The sequence below is a fragment of the Eptatretus burgeri genome, chromosome 14 (assembly GCF_056783735.1).
Source record: "Eptatretus burgeri isolate ZD-2024b chromosome 14, Ebu_testis_v1, whole genome shotgun sequence".
Classification (NCBI taxonomy): Eukaryota; Metazoa; Chordata; class Myxini; order Myxiniformes; family Myxinidae; genus Eptatretus; species Eptatretus burgeri.
In genome coordinates, this window is record NC_140974.1 from 5,532,171 (window position 1) to 5,549,063 (window position 16,893).

General features: G+C 47.2%; 1 pseudogene across 1 annotated transcript in view; it reads left to right on the forward strand.

The window, feature by feature from the left end:
• Window positions 1-16,893, forward strand: part of LOC147012588 (uncharacterized) — a 51,616-nt pseudogene that overhangs the window by 7,646 nt on the left and 27,077 nt on the right. Inside the window, exons 3-6 of the transcript XR_015051003.1 lie at window positions 111-324; window positions 6,126-6,384; window positions 13,659-13,791; window positions 14,045-14,084. The product of XR_015051003.1 is annotated as an uncharacterized LOC147012588 (transcript). The remainder of the gene's footprint in view (window positions 1-110; window positions 325-6,125; window positions 6,385-13,658; window positions 13,792-14,044; window positions 14,085-16,893) is intronic.

Consider the following 16,893-nt stretch of genomic DNA (forward strand, 5'->3'; position numbering starts at 1 on the left):
TGTTCAGCCTGGTGGAGGTATGCTCCCCACCGAGTGCTGTTCTAGTTTTTATTGCTGTTTCTCATGGAAGAATCACTTTTATAAAGCTGGATTACACTGTTTCTTTTCAGACATATCAACATCATCCCATGATAAGGACTCAAGTTCTCCCCCAAAGAAGAATGCTTCTCAGTCAAGTTCCCAGAGTAAATCTGGAGAGAAGAACAACTCGAGTGGCCAATCTGGTGAAGACTCAAATGTGAAGAAGAGGAAGAATTCTCATCCTGACAGCCGTGGAAGCTCCCGTCGTAGCTCCGGCTTCAAGGGCCATCAAGGCAATGCAGGGTGAGGCTGGTGGGCCACTTGACGGTTTCCTTATGGTTCGTGAATTTATTCAGCACAGCAATAATTGCAAGAAGTAGGAAATTATTTCATTTGGGACTTTTGCCTTTATAAGTAAACAAACCCCCACCACCCCCCCCAAAAAAAAACCCCATTAAGGTCTAACAATTATTCAGCTGTATTAGATTTTTTTTCATATTTTTAGGGGCAGAGTGGGAGGGGTTAACACTTTGAAGAGTCGACATTGCAACATATTGTAACAGCTGTCGTATTAGGCCAGTCGCCCGGTCCTAATCCTGACAAACCATGTTAAAGCAGTTGCGATGACCAACTTATTTGGTCCTTCTGAGTCGAATCACAGACCTGTTTGCCACGATACCTTACTCCAATGGAACTACCAAGATTGCCGATGCGTTGCGTTGATTGGTACTGGGCGTCCATTACTTTAATGGGGGCCCAACAAAATCGCCGAATGCAGGCACGGTCCTCCTGGGCGCGATCCATCTGAACTCAATCTGTCCTTTTACGGAAGTGTATCTATCTATAATTCCAGCAATCTCTGTGTGTGTGACCGCTGTTTCTCGACAACCACTGGTCCGATCTAATTGAAACTTGCCAGGTATATTGCTGGGGACCTGAGGATGTGCCTTTTCAAGGTTTGATATTAATCGGACAAGTGCTTCCCAAGTTATGGCCATTTATTTACCAACCAATGGGAAGACACGTTGTTGCGTGGGCGTGGCCAATAGGGAAGGGAACCTCAGCCACGTTCTCCATTACGGTTACAACGTACGGGCTTCCGGAGAGTGATGACTTCGTGTATTCTAATAATTTCTCGATTTCTTATGCGCATTTATAGATAAACACAATGGCCCAAGTTATGATCGTTTTCATATTAGACGGTGTATAAATTTCGGGAACATCAGAGTGCTGGTATGCTCCGAACCAGGAAGTAAATTTTTTTCTCTCTCTTCAGGTCAGGTCAGGTATGGGAGCATGTGCCAGAACAGCGCGTCGCTGCATCCACTTTCCACCGGTACTCCAGGGGCCTCCGTCTGGCCATCCCCCAGGCAGATGCCAGGCCCATCCCCATCTCCTTGAGATGATGGTCAACCTGCTGCAACCATGAGGCACGTGGTCGGCCCACTGGCCTCCTCCACTCATGAGACTCCCTCGCTGAGAGAATCTGGTGAGCAGGATCAGCGTCAGGAAAACGAGCCACATGTCCATACAGCCGCGGCTGACGCTCACGGACTATGCAGGTAACAAATCTCATCCGAGTCTCTCTCAGCAACCGCTCGTTGGACACAAAATCCGACCAGCGATAGCCAAGGATTCTCCGAAGAGACCTGGTACCAAAGGAATTAAGTCTCCGTCTCAGATCCTTGGTCAAAGTCCAAGTCTCGCACCCATAGAGCAAGACTGGAAGTACCAAGGACCTGAAGACTCGGACTTTCGTCCTCCCGCACAGGTACCGGCAGCGCCACACCCCATGATCCAGTGAATCCATGACTCCCCAGGCCCGACCCAGACGTCTATTGACCTCCGGCTCACAACCTGCGGAGACATGAATATCACTGTCAAGGTAAGTGAATCTCTCCACGACCTCAACATCCTCACCACAAACAGACACAGACAGGACAGCAGCATCCAAGATGTCACCGAAAGCCTGGATCTTAGTTTTGACCCAAGAAATCCGTAATCCCAACGGCTCCGACTCCTCATTCAGCACCTCGAGGGCCCCCAAGAGGATGTCTAAAGTCTCCGCAAAGATGACTGCATCATCTGCAAAATCAAGGTCCGAGATCTTGACATTCCCAAACGATGCACTGCAACTTGATCTCTCCGACATCCTCCCAAAAATCCAGTCCATACAAGTGCTGAAAAGTGTGGGGGCAAGTACACATCCCTGACGGACTCCAGTAACAACTGGAAATAAGTCAGAGATGGTACCACCACACTTCACAGCACTCTCAGTACCAGAGTAGAGTTCAGACATCAGATCGATCAGTTTTGGTGGCACCCCACGAAGACCAAGAATCCTCCAGAGGACATCCCGATTCACTGAATCGAACGCTTTACAGAGATCAACATAGGCTGCAAGCAGCCCCTGCCGAAACTCTCGTCTGCGTTCGGTGAGGACACGAAGTGCAAGGATACGGTCAATCGTTGACCTCTTTGGTGTAAAGCCTGACTGCTCTGGATGCTGGTGCTCAAGCAGATGGTGGCGAACCCTATCAAGAATTATCCGAGCAAAGACCTTGCCCGGCACTGAGAGCAGCGTCACCCCTCGGTAGTTGTTGCAGTCTTGGCGATCACCCTTCCCTTTCCAGAGAGGGACAACAAGGCCCCTCTTCCAGTCAGTTGGGATGATGCCTGTGTTCCAGGCAGAGCACAAAACTGCATGCAACGACACGAGTGCAGCATTTCCACCAGCCTTGAGAAGTTCAGCATGGATGCCACAGATCCCTGGAGCTTTGCCCAGTTTCAACTGGTTCACCGCAGCCCGTGTTTCCACAAGCGATGGTGGACCACAGTTGATTCGAGGGTCAGCAACAGGGATTGTAACACCCTTGACGTCCAACTCGACAGCTGGGGGATCAGCCTGGTACAACCGCTCAAAGTAACCGGCCCAGCGGGCCTTCACTTCAGACTCCTCTGTCAAGAGCCTACCACTCTCTGCTCGAACTGCAGTGCTCCGAGGGATGGGCTTGGATGAACGTAATGCGCGAATTCCCCTGTAAGCGGGACGAGAATCACCTGTCCACAGGTGATGCTCTACCCCCTCACAGATTCCTCGCACATAGGCCTCCTTGTCCACCCTCAGTGCACGTACAGTTTTACGCCTCAGCTCCCTGAACAGCTCAGCTCTGCCATTCAGCCTGGCCCTGCGACTCTGGTCAATGGTATCCAGTGTCCCTTGAGAGACAAAATTCTTCTTTGCCCTGCGGTGAACTCCAAGGCATCCACCGGCAACATCAAGGACGGTGGTCTTGAAGGTGCTCCACAACTCTTCAGGACCCCCCAAAGCATCCAGACCTCCCAAGTGTCCACTCAGCCTGTTCACAAACTCCTCAGCTACTCTCTCATCCCTGAGCTTGGCAACATCCAGCCTAGGCTGAGATGGTACCATTTTCCAGGATTTAAGGTGCAGCTTTAGAGTTGCTACAACAAGCCTGTGGTCAGTATTGAGGAACTGAGCACTCCGGTAGACCCTGCAGTTCTGGATCATCCTCCAACGACCGTCAATGAGGACATGGTCAATCTCCTTTGCCACACCGCCAGCGTTGGAATACCAAGTCCAGCGATGAGCTTGTGGGCGCTGAAACCATGAACCAGCCACCCTAAGTCCATGACTTCTTGCAAAGTCAAGGAACTTAGTGCTATTCTGGTTCATAGTTCCTGACCCATGGGGACCAACACACACCTCATAACCATCCCTATCAGTTCCAGTCGATGCATTGAAATCCCCCAAGACTAGAAGTGTATCTCGTCTGGGGCACTGATCAACCACAGACTCGAGTGTGGCATCGAATGTGTCCTTCACGGTGAGATCACTCGCCTCAGTCGGAGCATAAATAGAGACCAGAGAAATGACACCGAAGGAGTGGCGAATCCTTAATCTCATAATACGCTCGTTGACCGGTGTTACCTCAATTATCATTGGGGTCAGCTTATTGGACACAGCTACAGCAACTCCTTGGGTATGGTAACCATCAGAGCGACCAGACCAATAGTAGGTGTAACCACCCACCATTATCTCGCAGCAATCCGGTCTCCGAACCTCAGAGAGAGCTGCAATCCCGATGTCCAAACGCTTGAGCTCAGATGATAACAGAGACAGGTGATCATCCTCTCTTAGGGATAGGACATTCCAGGCACCCACCCGAAGGGACTGCCTCAGGTTAACCCAAGGAGACCGCCGTCTGGTGGACGACACCTCAGCACCACTCCGACACACTCTCCCGCAATCTGACCCAGGGATGTTACCCCGTGGTTTCCCTCCTATCAAAGATTGGGGGTCCCGAAGGCTTTGCCCCAATCCCGTCATCCGGTGAGCTGCCCTGCGAAGGGAAGCTGCACAGGAGGTACTCCCACTGAGTGGGTTTTCAGATTTTTTTTTGCGTTTTTGCGTTTTGCGGAATGAAGGGTTTTACGGTGGCCGGAGAGCAAATCCTGCCCCCAACCTCCTAATAAGAAGTAACCCAACTGCAGGAGGACGTCTGCAGACACAGTTGGGCACCAGATATGGATGGCCGTTGGCTCACAAGGAGCTCCTCCGCCCTTTGACAGGTTTTGTTTTTAATCCTGCTGGGTGTCCATATCCAAACACCCTCCTCACCAGAAAACCTGGTGGGGGAGACGGTTTAGTCGCCGACAACCTGACCATGGAACAGGTTAGTACAGGTTTGCATGGTACCTGTAGCAGGTCACAGATCGAACCTGACCTGACTGCATCTCTCTTCTCTTCTCTTTTTGTTTTTCCTTGCCACGACATTGCGAAAAGGTAAAATATGTTGGCGCTAATTGAATAATTGGGTATTAAAAATAAATTGCGAATAATCGTAACTGCGAATAATATCGAACTTCCGGGTCACGCACGTACGGGCACGTGAGAGCGAAGAAACGGCCTGTATGGTTTATTTATTTATTATTATTATTATTTTATTTTATTTTTTTAATATTTTTTTATGGGCACGTACTAGTAATTATAATAGCTCTCAGAGATACTCAAATGCACCCAGAGACCAAGTGGTTTTAATGTGTATTGAAGCAAGCAAAGGAGAGGGAGAATACAGAAGTAAAACAGTGCAATAACCCCCTTCCCCCAATACATGTCCTCGAGTAACAAATGGGAAACTTCAATAAGCTCAGCTCTAAGGCATCAGACGCTCCTCATTGGTTGGACAAGAGATAGTCAGACATGACTGAATACCAGAGGATGTGTCTGGCAGGACGCAGCGAATTCCAAGTGGAGACACGGCTAGTTCAGGAACAGTCTCAGGCTACAGACTAGAGCTAGCATGAGGGGGAGAATGGGCATGGCTTGCTTGGGTGGGGGCGTGGCTATCAGTGGTGGCAGCAACTGCTGAGGAACCCTGATGCCTGTCACGCACAGGACCCCTGGCTAAGCTCCCTCAGTGTGTCTCCCACCTCAGTCCAACACGCCTGTTTATACCTTCGACACCCACCGGTATCTGTGATGCACTTAGCTCCTCCTTGCTCGGCCGCGATTGGGCCCTTGCACGGTCTATGAGCGGGGCGAACCCTTGACCTATTATCCAGATGGTGCTCCTGGCCAGGGTTCGTGGTCATGGTGTTTTCCCACCTGAACTTGCCGGCTGCCTGTTCAGCATACTTAACATAACATAACATTTCGGACAGATTAAGAAGGTAAGATCATTAAACTAGGTGTCAAGGGAAACTGGTTTTAGACACACACACACACAAGCCATTTGGGGAAGGTTAACAACAGCTTTCTACATATAAAACGAAGCATATGCTATTTTACAACTAAATTACCTCGCACTTATTCTACCACGTGAAATATGGGAAATAACTTTCATGCTACTATGCAAAGTTTCCCTCTTAAAGGCACTCCCACAACAATATAGTACATTACATGATGCTAGAACAATAAAAATGTAATTTTAACCCATTGTGTTGCCCTTGCCACATTAGTCCTTCCACCATGTTGCAGAGCATTATCTGAAGTGCATTTTTGTTTTTTGGGGTAAGATGCAGCTTGGGCTAATTTTACAAGTTTTAAAATAAAATTACCTTTGTTAACCTGTTCCTACTAGGTCTGCATCAAATAGACATGGATTCAGGAGACAACGTGGGGATTTTCCTGGTAATTTTGGCCACCAAGACGTGGGTCCAGGTTTTGAGCCACATGGGAGAAGTGGACGATATCCTCGCCCACTTATGGGTCCCAACGAAGGACGTTTCATGAAACCTCCACCATGGTCCATGGGAAGAAGTGGCTTTCCTGGCCCATTCGGCATCGAGCCTCCACCCCCACACTTTCGTGCCCAGGAGACAAGCGGGTATGGGGCTGGGGTAAGTGTTGCAGACTTATGCACGTGAATGTTGGAGCAATTCGGACTGGATTGAGCAGAATCACAGGGGAAGTGGTTATATGATTGAATCTTAAATTTGGAGTTGTTATTTAACATCATGTTGACTGAAATCATACGTCATTGTGCAATCATACGTCACTGAAATCATACGTCATTGTGCGTCATGCCCTGTGCAATCTACATCCATTTGTTTGAAACCCAAAATGTGGATGTTTTTCTTTTTACTGGTGAATAATTCTGAGAGATAATGAAATCTTTTTAGCTGGCTTTATCTCGGTTCTCACACCACTGTCCATGGTATTGTGTACATGATTGAGTCTCGTGTTTGAGCGAGAACAAAATGGAAAAGGGGAAAACGCGAACAGCAGAGTATACGTGAGTGAGATGAAGGGGAGAGAAAGACACCTTGGACGGAAGAGGGACATGGAACGACAGAGCGGAGAGAGGGCAGAGGGTGCAAGACCAAAAAGATAGTGGTGGAATACGGAGAGGCCACCAACCTTCTGTGATGCAAAAGTTAACAGGCCGAGACACTCGGCTTCCTCGTGGGAGATCCCGATGATTTTGAGGGCCTTGTTTTCCACGACATCAAGAAGGGCAAGGTGTGAGGCAGGGGTGCCGGCCCAAAGGGTGGAGCAGCACTCCATCAAGCTGTAACTGAAGGATTTGAAGGTTGGGTCAAAAGTTAAAGGAGGGATGGTCAGATGGTGTGTGTGTTTGTGTGTGTGTGTGTGTGTGTGTGTGTGTGTGTGTGTGTGTGTGTGTGTGTGTGTGTGTGTGTGTGTGTGTGTGTGTGTGTGTGTGTGTGTGTGTGTGTGTGTGTGTGTGTGTGAGATTTGTCAGGGTTGAAGGCCATATTCCAAGTGTTGGACCAGCTCCTGATTCTGTCAAGGTCTGCATAGAGTGAAGGGGCTTATGCCTGCTCGTCTGAAAGATGACAGGTGACACAGCCGAAAGTGGAATTATCAACAAAGACGTAAACAGGATTTTCCTGGGAATCAGATCATTGATGAAGATGAGAAATAGGACTGGGCCCAAGACACTGCCTTGGGGCACTCTAGCCTTGACAGGGAGAGAAGATAAGAGGATCCCGTAAAGAGCTGCATGCTGAATACAGGAGTGGAGGAGTCAGTGATCCACTGATTCATGAGAGGATATGGCCTTGGATGTCATAGGCAGAGAGTGTGGCGATCAAGGTGGGGTGCCAAAGTGTAACAAATGCCTGAGATATGTCCAGAGCAATGGTCCTGATCTCACGTGTGACAATGAGGGCTTCCATCCATTGCGAGAATAGAAGCTGCATGTCCATGGTAGAATTTCCGGGTCTGAAACTGAACCGATGATCTGAGATAAGGCCGTTGGAGAAAAAGGAAGGATTTTATGTCAACTGCAATGATAGTTTCCATGACTTTGCTTTTAATTTAAAGCAAGCTAATAGGCCTGTCGTTAAGATGATCCGTTTTTACGTTTTGTATTGCACTGATGTTGGCTAACTTCCCGGGAGACAAAAACTACCCCCAAGAGAATGATTGTGTGAACAGACCGGAAAGAGGATGAGCAATAGCAGCAGAACAGGTTTTTAGGACATGGGCACTGATGCCATGTGGGCTTATGGCAGAATCGGAGTAGAGTTTTTTTATTTTTTTTATTTTTTTTTGTATACCTTGTCGAGGCTCGTGTGAGAGCTAACACACAACGCACATCAAGGGGGCATGAGACAAGAGGGGCGGGAGTGGGAGGGACAAAACAGTGGGGAACAGACACATTAGGAGATCTGTGGAAGGGAGAGGGATGGGGTGGGGTACACAGGGTATACAAGATGGACACCACAAGGACTTTCAGGAAGGAAAGCAGGGAATTTGAAGGAAGTGGGCTTGGGTGGATTATCGGAGGTAGAAAAGATGGAGGATTTGGATGGGGGAAGATAAGAGGTGGTGGTGAACAGCTGTTTTGAAAGCCTGGAGGGAAGAATGGGAAAGAATAGAGTGAGGAAGTTTATTCCAAAGGTGGGAAAAAAGAGGAATGAAAGAGTGAAGGTGAGCAGTGATTCATGATTTTGGTAGTTTTACCAGAAGTGGGTTGTTGGCTGACCTTGAGCGCCCTGAGGAAATGTGGTGGGGACAAATCGCAGAGAGAGCAAGGGGGGGGCAAGGCTGGAGAGGAGACGGTAGAAGACGGAAAGATCACCGACCAACCTGTGGTGATTGAGTGAGAGGCCCAAAGACTCGGCCTCATTGCAGGAGATGCCGATGATCCGAAATGCCCTGGTTTCTACAGCGTGAAGCCGAGAAAGGTGGGAGGCAGAAGCACCAGCCCAGAGGGGAGAGCAGTACTCCATCAGGCTACGGACAAAAGCTTTGTAAGTGGTCAGGAGCTCAGGAGGGCCGAGGAAGGACTTTGCACGACGGAGGATTCCCAGTCGGCGACTGACTTTGGAGGCGAGGTTTGAAATGTGGCTTTCCCAGGAAAGGTCATGGCAGATAGTGAGACCCAGAAGCTTGAAAGAAAGGACTTGTTCCAGAGGATTGTTGAGAAAGTGGATGGGTGGGTTTTCGAAACGGTCCTTTCGAAGAGACATAGTGAGAGTGTGAGATTTGTCCGGATTGAAAGACGTGTTGGACCAGTTTGTGATTTTATCCAGATCTGCAGTGAGCGAAGAAGCTTCTGCTTGCCGGTCTGAGGGATGACCGATGGTACGGCAGAGGGTGGAGTCATCAGCAAAGAGATATAGAGTATTTTCCAGAGAGTCGGAGAGATCATTGATGGAAACCAGAAAAAGAACAGGGCCCAGAACGCGACCTTGAGGAACTCCAGCCTGGACAGGAAGGGGGGATGAAAGAACTCCATTTAGGGCCACACGTTGACTGCGACAGGAGAGGAAGTCTGCGAGCCATCAGTGTAGATGGCCTTGGATATCATGGGAATAGAGTTTGGTGAGTAGGGCAGGGTGCCAGACTGTGTCAAAAGCACGTGATATGTCCAGGGATACGGCTCGGATTTCCTGTCTGGCATTGAGGACCTCCATCCATTGTTGGGAGAGCAGAAGCAGCATATCCAGGGTAAAGTGACCTGGTCTGAAACCAAATTGATGATCGGAAATCAAGCCATTGGAGAAGAGGAAGGATTTAATGTCTGAAGCAATGATCGATTCCATAATCTTGCTGATGATTGGGAGAAGGCTGATTGGTCTGTATTTGCAGGGATCTGTTTTTGCACCTTTTTTATGCAGGGCAGTGATGTTTGCAGATTCCCAAGCAGATGGCAGATGACCTTGAGCAAATGAGAAGGTGAATATAACAGAGAGAGGGTGAGCAAGAGCAGAAGAGCAGGCTTTGAGGACACGTGGGCTGATGCCGTCTGGACCGGTTGCAGAATCTGAGTCGAGGTTTGACAGCAAGCTCTCCACCTTGTCAGCAGAAAAGGATACAGAGTCCAGGGACAGTTGGGTGTGACTGGGTAAGGTGGGTAGAGAAAGTGATGGGTTTTTGACACAAGATTTAGCTGCAAACACCAAGTTTAGGCATTCAGCTTTTTCACGTGCGGCATCAGCAGTGCGGCCATTTGAGGTAAGGGAGGGGATGGAGGGGGAACATACACCAGAAACAGATTTGATGATTTGATTTGGGAACATACACCAGAAAACAGAAACCACCAGGATTTTGAGGAGGGAGAGAGGTTGGAGAGTTCAGACTTGAGATTGGAAAGATGTTGTTTTCTGGCTCTCCTGAGGGTAGATACACACTTGTTCCAAGCTTTATGGAAGGAACTGAGATTGCCCTCAGTTGGGTTTGCTTTCCATGAGACAAAGGCAAGTTGTTTCAGGACAACTGCCTCGCCACAAGCTTCAGTAAACCAAGGGCGGGAGGAAGGGTAGGACAACTGAAGACGAGAGGGGATAAATCTGTGCACGAGGGAGAGCAAGTTTCTTTGAAATAATTCCCAGGATGAGTTGATGTTGGAGAAAGTAGCGATAGGAGACCAGTCTATAAGTTTGATGGCTGCTTACAGACCCTGCCAGTCGGCTTGAGTGAAATGCCAGACTCGACGGCGGTGAGGTGGTTCTCTGATGATAGCCAGAGAGATGTCCACTTTGACAAGGACGTGGTCAGAAGAACCGATTGGAGCAGAGGAAGAGCAGCAGATATTGTCAGGGAAATTTGTCAAAATCAGATCCAGAAGAGATGGAGGACCATTGGTTGAGATCTGGGTCGGGAAGTTGACCGATTGAGTCAGTCCCAATGAGTCGCAGAAAGCTTTTGCTGAGGTGCCATGACAGGTGAGAGAGGTACCCACACCTCGCCAACTGGCATGATGACAATTGAAGTCACCATATAAGAGGAAGAGAGTTTAGATGAGAAGATAGAAGATGGTCCATGCTTTCGGATAGTGAGGTGTAGATGGAGTCATCACTGTTAGGTGGACGGAACAGTACACATATAAACATGAGGTGGGAGTGGAGGGGAAGTCGGCTTGAGATTGCATAATCATTGCATACGCACAATGCTACATCCGATCAGTATGAATTTTTGAAGGGTGGTCTCGGGATAAATTGGTCCATAGAAAAAATTTGTCATCGGTCATGTGGTTTGGCAGTTATTTTTAACTAGCTGAAGTACCCGGGAATACCTGGGAAATTTGCCCTATTTTCCTCACGCTAGTTAGACTGAGGCATTAGTTGTATGGAGAAAATTGGGAAGGCTTCTTTTATTCCTCAGATTTATGGAAGGAAGGCTTTATGCTGCCGTAATCCTCAGAGAGGTCAGAGTTGAAGGCGGCCTTGAGCCACTCAATGTTTCTAGCAGCAGTGGCAACTGTCGATGTCCTGCCAAAACCCGGACCTAGAAAGCTGGAACGTGAGTTTTGTGCTTCTCTCGCCCATCGGTGTGACGCTCTATTATTTGCAGTTAGGTCTCTCTCTCTCTCTCTCTCTCTCTCTCTCTCTCTCTCTCTCTCTCTCTCTCTCTCTCTCTCTCTCTCTCTCTCTCTCTCTCTCTCTCTCTCTCTCTCTCTCTCTCTCTCTCTCTCTCTCTCTCTCTCTCTCTCTCTCTCTCTCTCTCTCTCTCTCTCTCTCTCTCTCTCTCTCTCTCTCTCTCTCTCTCTCTCTCTCTCTCTCTCTCTCTCTCTCTCTCTCTCTCTCTCTCTCTCTCTCTCTCTCTCTCTCTCTCTCTCTCTCTCTCTCTCTCTCTCTCTCTCTCTCTCTCTCTCTCTCTCTCTCTCTCTCTCTCTCTCTCTCTCTCTCTCTCTCTCTCTCTCTCTCTCTCTCTCTCTCTCTCTCTCTCTCTCTCTCTCTCTCTCTCTCTCTCTCTCTCTCTCTCTCTCTCTCTCTCTCTCTCTCTCTCTCTCTCTCTCTCTCTCTCTCTCTCTCTCTCTCTCTCTCTCTCTCTCTCTCTCTCTCTCTCTCTCTCTCTCTCTCTCTCTCTCTCTCTCTCTCTCTCTCTCTCTCTCTCTCTCTCTCTCTCTCTCTCTCTCTCTCTCTCTCTCTCTCTCTCTCTCTCTCTCTCTCTCTCTCTCTCTCTCTCTCTCTCTCTCTCTCTCTCTCTCTCTCTCTCTCTCTCTCTCTCTCTCTCTCTCTCTCTCTCTCTCTCTCTCTCTCTCTCTCTCTCTCTCTCTCTCTCTCTCTCTCTCTCTCTCTCTCTCTCTCTCTCTCTCTCTCTCTCTCTCTCTCTCTCTCTCTCTCTCTCTCTCTCTCTCTCTCTCTCTCTCTCTCTCTCTCTCTCTCTCTCTCTCTCTCTCTCTCTCTCTCTCTCTCCCCCCCCCCTGCAGCTGACTCCGCTTGCCTGGCTCTTTCATGAGCAGAGCTATCAGCAGTTCGCTGTTGCCTTGCGCGTGCAGTTCGAGAATTCAAATAACAGGAGGAGAATGTGTATGTTTAAAAAGTCAACGAATACGAACATTTTGTATTTCAAAAAACCCTAGCGTTTTTAACCATGAAGCCTTTTGTTATGATTAATACGCCGGCGCACTATTCGAAAGCCATTTTTTTTTCTAATGGAAATTTTATTTATTTTATTTATATATATATATATATATATATATATTTTTTATATATATATATATATATGTTTTCATTTTTATGGAAAGCCACTTAGCGCATCCTGGAGCTGAATGTTAGTTCTATATATGTGTAAAGTTTCATCAAGATCGGTTCACTGGTCGAGGAGCTTATTCGTCACAAAAAAAACAGACAGACACCTACAGAAGGACTGCCATTTATATAGTAGATTTTATTAAAAAGAAAACCTTCAAAAATCTTCTCCGAAACTGCAAAACAGATCAAGGTGAAACTTTACAGGTATGACCTCCTATCCATGAGGAACAAAACGTTTACACCTCCAATGTTATCGATCACATAGTTTGGCAGCCATATTGGATTTACCCGAAATCATATAAAAAAAATATTTTCCAGAACGGCTGGACAGATCTAGGGGAAATTTCACATGTTCCCCAAGCCTTGGGGATACCAGGGTGTTGATGAATAATTGATAGGTCACAGGGTCTGGCAAACATCTTGATTTGAACGAAAATCTTAAAAAAAATTCTTTCTCTTGAACCACTTCACGTTAAACTTCACAATTACATATGATCTAGGTGTGATGGGGAATGTAGGTTTTAAATTTCAACATGATCAGACGCATGGTCTGGCAGGCAGAATTATTTTATACAAACAATTTGATCTGGGTAGTTTTTCTTTCTTTCTTTATTTTTGAATAAGGCTCACTTGGCTGTGCCTGGATGGGTTTGGGGGTCGAGGAGTAGCAGCTGAAACCCAAATCCTATCCAGGTTCCTTCTTATGACACCAATATGGTACTGTACCTATTTGGTCTTCCATTTTATGTGATTTGAATTGAATTTATTTTAATCCCATTCTGAATTTATTTGAATAATAAACGTCATGGGTCAGGGTCAGGTGTCCAAAGCGGAGTTGCATCAAAGCGGGATGTCTTGTTACCCGGTCATTACTGCCAGCAGTTATAACGTGGCAGCTCTCGTTATGTCAATGATTAATTACAGAACACACCACACAAAATACACCACAAAACGACACAAACACCACACAAAACAAGTCCTGGCAAGGATTTGCAGTCTCATTGCTCTTTCTCGTTTGAATATTTATGTAATGCTGTGATGTTGGCTGGTTTCCAAGCAGATGGAAGATGACCTTGGGTAAATGATAGGGTGAAAATGGCAGAGAGATGAAGTGGAAGAGCAGCAGAAGCAGATTTTTAGTTATTGGTGCTTTGTTTCTGTGGTAGGGTCGTCCTTGGGGTGTAGAATCTGGGCCATGGTGGTGGGGTCTCGGCATGAAAGGTCGCCAAGGACAACCAATGAAAAGGAAGAAAATTGTTCAAGTGGGACGTCGAAAAAAGGCTCCAAGAAATGAACATGGTAAGTTTGTTTGGGGGAGTGGGGGAGGGGGAGAAAGAAACAATGTAATGAGGCTGTGTTGAGGATGTTTACGGTAGTGTCAGCAAACATGTTAAATGGCAGAATAACACTAATATTGACAGTTCAGTAAAATAACTAGTTTAACTGTCACAATAGCACACAATGTGATGTACTCGAACAATTGTATCTGTACCTTTCCACCCAATCTGGAATATGCTTTTGATGCTTCTTTTTGCTTTTATTCCTTCAACAGGTGACATGAAGAGGAGGATCAACTTGAAAAATGGTTTTGGGTAATTTATTGGAACCCCAAGCCTGTTTTCTTGGGAAACTCAGATTAAGAATTAACATTTTTGTGCCAAATAAGACTGGAATGGTATTTTCTCTTCATGATGATTTGTGGAGTGGTTCAGCAGGGCAGGCTGAGATTCACCCTTGGGCCTGTGGACTCAGCTTGGTTTTCTTTTGTAGTTGGTCCTACATGGCAGGGAACTGGCGGACCGAAAGTGTGAGGCTTGGCAGAGATTCTGAACGAGGATTGCACAAGGGAGATGAAGAGGATTGTGCGAGGGAGCCAAGAATTGCATGCGAAAAGCATTTAATTTTACTTTTTAACTTTGGTGAGGAAAAAGTGAATATGGCGAGGGAGAAGTGAGTTGGGTGGGGGAGAGGAGTCTCTTGTTGAGAGTAAAAATGAAAACAAGTGGGGGAGGGGAGGTGAAAGAGGCGAAAGACGTGAGTGTGCGTGCGAGCACACACGGGATGGGGACAGCAGGCTAGTGCAGTTGGTCCAACAGGTGAGACAGGGCAGCGCTGCTGCTTGATGACCTGAATGTTCCAAATTATTCAAGATGGCACTAGCTCTATCAGGTGGGCAGCAGTTCAGAAGCACGGTCTGGCTAAGTAGTTTAAATGTGGGATCAATGGTGGGGAGAGGGGTCGAGGTGGTGGAGATGATACAGAGAATGAGGTTGGAAGGGTGTGTGCATGCGTGGGAGACCCAATGGAAAGGAGACATGATGAGGTTGGAATGACAGTACAAGAAGTTGCATGCAGGTGGGGATGGAATTAAGGATCGGGATGTGAGGCTAGTGACAGTGAGGGGGGCAGTATTGAAGGTGTGTGAAGGATATTTTGGGGAGCTGCTGAACCAGGGAGAAGGTGGTGACGAACTGGAGCTAATATGTTATGTAGAAGGGAAAGTGGAGTTGGTGGAGATCATAGAGGAGGAGGTGCAGACAGCATTGAAGAGGATGAAGAAGGGAAGAGCACCAGACATTGATGAAGTGTGTACAGCGATAATTGCAGCAGGAGAAGTTGGAGTCTTTCAGACGAAGAGGCTGTTGAATGTACAATATGTAGGAGAGAGGGTTCGGTTCCGGAGGAGTGGAGTTCAGGGTTAATTGTGCTGATATGGAAGGCGAAGGGCAGTTTTCAAGATACGGGAAAATACAAGGGCATTGCACTCCTGTCATTTCATGTCATAAAGGTGCTGGAGAGGATTCTAAACAGGAGGACAAGGAAGAGTGGAGATGGAGATCGGAGACGATCAGCAGGGGGGTTAGAAAAGTTAGGGGCAACGGATAGGATGTTCACACTGAGACAACTTGTGGAGAAGAGGTTGGAGGTGCAAGGTGAAATGGTATTGGAATTTGTGGACCTGGAGAAGGCTGACAACACTGTCCCGAGAGAGATGGTGATGGTGACATTGAGATGGATGGGACTGCCGAAAGCAGAAGTTAGGTTGATAGAAGGGATGTACAAGGGAAGGAAGGGAAAAGCTTTGGTTTGTTCCTGGGATCTCTGAGGAGTTCAGCGTGAACATCGGTTTGAGGCAGGGAAGCTCTCTCAGCCCACTCATGTTTATCATGGTGGTGGAGCTGGTAAGCAGAAAGGTAAACATTAGGGGTATTCTGAGGAGGATGTTGTGTGTGGACGATCTGGCTGTTGTGGTGGAGAGTAGGCAGGAGATGCAGGAAGTACTGGGGGAGTGGAAGGAGGCATTTGGAAATCATGGACTGAAGATGAGTATGGAGAAGAATGAGGTTATGTGGGTCAGGCAGCAGAGAAAGAAATGAATATCAGGTTATAGGGGACAGAGATCAGACAGGGAAATCGGTTTTAGTATCTCGGGGGAATAATGACCGGGGATGGTAAGTCTGAAGCAGAGGTGCAGAGGAGGATTCAGGTGGGTGCAAATTTGTTAAGGAGGGTGGAGCGATAATGGCAGACTGAAAGCTATCAAGGAAATTGAAATGGAAGATTCTGATGTCACGTGTAATGCTGGCCTACCTTTACGGTCAGGACGATTGGGGAGGATTACAGGAATGAAGAGGGTGGATAGAAGGAGGATGGATGAACTGAGGGAGGAGATTGGTGTGCAAATGAGCTTGATGGGGATATTGGTGAAATGCTTGCTGAGATGGCCTGGGCACTTGGTGCAGTTGAGATGAGAGGATTGTGTGAGGAGGGATATCAATAAGGTGGTGGTGTTTGGAGAGTGAAGAGAATTGGCTGAAGGCAGAAGGAAAACCTTTAAAACACGAAATTCATTTTGGAAGACCTTTTCAAATGATTCTTGATGCATATGGGATGTGTTATGTGAAAATGTTCTTTTTGAATGTTTCATTGTACAGTTTGTAATATAATTATAAATGAACAGGCAAACAGACGTAATATGTTTGTGGGAAAATTATGCGCTCAGACCAGGAATCACACCCTCTGGGTTCGATTCCTGGTCTGGATGCATAATTTTCCTACATATTTGTATTAAGTTTATAATAAATGAGGCTGAGCTTTTGGAACCAATAATCACAGTCATGATTTTAGCCTTTGGAAGTCGTATTTTTTTTTAAGTGTCGAGCAAAGTCCAGAGTGGTGCTGATGGGCCCGAATAAGGGTAAAACCGACGGTCACAAATAAGTCACAAGAACGAACAATTGAATGGTAAACCGATGTTAACTGAAGCCACGGTCACAAAAAATAGAATGGGGTAAGCGTGCACAATTCCATGGGCATGCTTGTGCCAAGTGTGTAGTTCATGTTCCTTGCAAAATATTTGCCGAAACGCCTTAATTACATCAAGACTTTTCACAAAAACAT